Source organism: Arvicola amphibius, chromosome X (assembly GCF_903992535.2).
Source record: "Arvicola amphibius chromosome X, mArvAmp1.2, whole genome shotgun sequence".
Classification (NCBI taxonomy): Eukaryota; Metazoa; Chordata; class Mammalia; order Rodentia; family Cricetidae; genus Arvicola; species Arvicola amphibius.
This window is the reverse complement of record NC_052065.1, coordinates 53,872,731-53,876,718: the sequence shown is the minus strand read 5'-3', so window position 1 is coordinate 53,876,718 and position 3,988 is coordinate 53,872,731. Positions and strand designations below refer to the sequence as shown.

General features: G+C 43.1%; 1 pseudogene; it reads right to left on the bottom strand.

The window, feature by feature from the left end:
* Positions 1–735: 735 nt before the first annotated feature.
* Positions 736–2,667, bottom strand: LOC119804270 (annotated as a pseudogene).
* Between the last annotated feature and the right edge of the window lie 1,321 nt (positions 2,668–3,988).

Below are 3,988 nucleotides of genomic sequence, written 5' to 3'. Positions count from 1 at the left end.
CTTACCTCCTCTTTCCTTTCAACTTAAGTGGAGGAAGGGGGACTATAAAGTCATGTCGTAGCAATGAATCCCCTCAGAGGACTGCAATTTGCCAGGATTTTAATTGCCTCAGGGAAAATGTTACTGGAATAAATAGTGATATCTATTTTCCAGTAAATGTGGAGTGAAAACTGTAGGAAGACCGCTTGTTCGTCCCAGCCACCTGGCTAGCTTAGACCCAAAATAATCACACAGAAACTGTATTATTAAATCACTGCTTGGCCCATTAGCCCTAACTTTTTATTGGCTAACTTTTACATCTTAATTTAACCCATTTCTATTAATCTGTGTATCGCCACATGGCCATGGCTTACCAGCTAAAGTTCCCGGTGACTATTTCCAGCAGCTCCATGGCTTCTCTCTCACTCCCCCCTTTCTCTCAGCATACAACCTAACTTTTCCTGCCTAGTTCTGTTCTTCCCCGCCATAGGCTCAAAGCAGTTCTTTATTCATTAACAAATAAAAGCAACACATAGACAGAAGGACCTCCCACACCAGAAAACTAATTTTCCCTTTTTTTTTTTCGAGACAAGATTTCTCTTGCAGCTTTGGAGCTTGTCCTGGTGTGTGCCACCACTGCCCAGCTTCAGAAAACTAATTTCTACCCCAATTTGAGGTATAATCTCACTGTTTAGAGACACAGCTGCTATACACTTGACAAGTGTAGCAACCACACAGAATACCTGAAGGATGCCCCTAATCACTCACCAACATCAAGATGAGCAATTTTGAAAATCCATTGTGAGTTTTTGTGAGATGTTCCCCATAATTGGTAGTGTGGCTTCCCACAAACATGCTCCACTTGTCTAAAATCTCCTCCTTGGTTAGCATCTCATTCTTACTTTTGCCTGCCTTGTAAACCAGGTGCCAGGCTGTGGCCTACATATGGTCATAGTCCTGAGGCAGGATCCAATGGCAAATCTCAGCCTTGTCTAGCTTTCTCATCCTTGTGCTGATCTCAGAAATCACTGAACTATTCCCATTAGGACACAGCTCAGTTTGGCTCAGGACTGTTGTCTTTGTGGGAAAACATGTCTGTCATATACTCTTTCTGGTCCGCAAAACCATCCCCATTCTTCTTAATGCCCTGCAGCATTTCCAGAACTACAACCAATCTCCTACTTATGTTCAAACTCCTCTGGGTGCAGACAGGAAGTGAACTCCTTCAGAGTAGCTGTCAGGTCACTGTCCTGATTTGAAGCCTTAAATCTTTTCTCATCATGTGGCAGTATCTTTTTTTATTTTAATTTTAATTTAATTTAATTTTTTTATTTTTTGAGACATAGTTTCTCTGTAGCTTTGGAGCCTGTTTTGGAACTAGCTCTTGTAGACCAGGTTGGCTTTAAACTCACAGAGATCTGCCTGTGGCAGTATCTTTTTAAAGGTGTGATGGTAGCCCTCAGCAGGGTTTCCTAGGTAGTTGATGTGGGAGTCCCCTCTGTACGCTGTGATTACCATTAATAAATAAAGAAACTGCCTTGACCTGTTGATAGAACTTAGGTAGGCGGGGAAGATGGAACTGAATGTTGGGAGAAAGAAAGGCATAATCAAGGACACACCATGGAGCTGCTGCTGCCTCTAGAGATAGACGTGCTGAAACTTTGCTAGTAGGCCATGACCTTGTGGTGATATACAGATTAATGGAGATGGGTTAAATTAAGATGTAGGAGTTAGCCAATAAGAAGTTAGAGCTAATGGACCAAACAATGATTTAATGAAGACAGTTTCTGGGTGGCTATTTCATATCTAAGCTAGTCAGGCAGCCAGGAACAAACAAGTGGGCCTTCTCCAACAGGCACCCTGCTTATATTCTTCCCAGGAAATCTTTTTGTCTCTGTCTGTATCATAATCCTTCCAGACTTTAGCGACATTACCATAGGTGCATCTTTTCTGTACCTGGTTGATTCAAACGTTCAGTTCCTCAGGGGTGACAAACCCATTTCCATCACTGTCAACTTGATCAACAATTTTTTGCAACCCCTCCTTGCTCTCTTCCGGGTTTAACTAATCGAAGGTCTTGGAGGCCTGCTTTCCAAGGCAGGCCTTGTGATCATACTGGAAGCTCTGATTGTCCAGGAGTCTGCCGCACGCCCAGCTTGAGTCTAGCAGCACCACATGGTCCTTGTGTCCCATGGGCTTATCCAGCAGAACTAGTGCCAGCACCAGCAGCAGCCCCAGGGCTAGTCCCAGGAGGCCACCGGATGCCAACAGAGGGAGGGGGCAGGGCAGTAGGGGCTTGCAGCAGTGCTGCAGCTGCTGTCTCCTCCCCAGTTGAGGGACACACCCAGCTGGTGTGGGGAGACTCCAGGCTACTCAATTCATGTGCCCATTAGCCAAGGCAATGCCCGTGCTATTTATTTATTTTGATTAATGTGTATATATGTGCACCTGAGTGTATGGATGTGTACGACTATTGTGAGACACTATTTCTGGAGAAATGTGAACTCATACCAGATAGGGAACAGTACATAAACCAAAGTGCAGATACCACCAAACTCCAACTTGGTAATTCAAACAACCTTATTTGGGTTACTTACAGGAATATAGATAAGGAATTACATATAGGCACACATATAACTCAAAGACAGCTGCCTTGCCAAAAGCCCACCCCAGCATGAGTGATAGCATGATAGATAGCTAGAAACCCCTGGAGCACATAGCACAACCTGTGGGCATCTTAAGAGGTTAAAGAATGTCCATTGCATATAGTTCCATTGATCTGTACCTTTTCCAGCAAACTTTGACTACTGTCTGCTTCTTCCAGGCTGTGTGTTCATTTGGTTTCAACAGTGTGTGTGTGTGTGTGTGTGTGTGTGTGTGTGTGTGTGTACCGGCTGCCGGCGGTCGGAGGGGTTAGGAAATAACCAAGATAGTCCTTTTATAATAAATCAGTTTTAATAAAAGGGGAAATAAGGGAACTTACGGAACCAAGGGTCCAGCGGAGCAGAAGGTACGCAGGGGAGAGCAAAACGGGGCTCCTTCCGGCGCCCCGATCCTATTTAAGGGGTATCCTACTCCGCTGGGGCAGCCACGCCCCTGAACGCAGGGATTGGGCCAGCTGCCCCAACATCTCCCCCTTTTGTCTAAATAAGACAGATTCAGAAACCAAATACAACTATATACAATGGGAACAGATCATATAAAAATACAAGAAGTAAACAATATCAGGCGAGGAGTATATAACAAAAAATTTTTCTAATCACTCTATTTTGGGAAGTCTAAATAATCTAGAAGGTAGCTACCATTATCTAATCTTCAACCCTATCAAAGATCTGAGAAGGAAAGTAATATTACCAAAGCAACCAGGAAGCACAAACAAGAAACTTCCAAAATGTGCAACGGAAGACAGAGACAATTGACTACCTGGGCAACCACACGAAGTCTTGATAGCAATGTTGAGGCAACCAACTTTGGCTGAGGCCTGAAAAAACCTGACATACCATTATACAACGGCAAGGAACCTTTAGTAGAACAATCCTATCCTGTCTTGGCAAGATAAGACAATTCTGTTTTATCCACTTATGGATATTTCGTAGTTTAGTCATTAATGGAGGTATGGGCTTTTCTTTGCCCCAAGGCCAGTTCTGCCAAGTAGAAGACAAACTCCCAGTGGAGTGTCTTTGGTGCTCAACGTTCTCTCGGGAGTAGAGCATTGTTGCCAGGAGTGATTGTGTCTCATAAATCCAAAACTCTAGGTTAGATTAAAGGCCATGTTCTACAGCTCTTCAAAGAGGTTGAAGATTATGCTATCTATACTAAATACGACCTCTATATGTCTAAAAAACCTGATTGTCCTAAATATAAATATGACCAACATATAATTCTCAACACTTATGTAACTGTATGACTAATAGAATAGACAACTGTGCAATAAATGAAGACAATGATTTCCAAATGTAAACAGGGTCCTTACATAAATAATATCTGAGGTAGAAATGTACATTGCAAT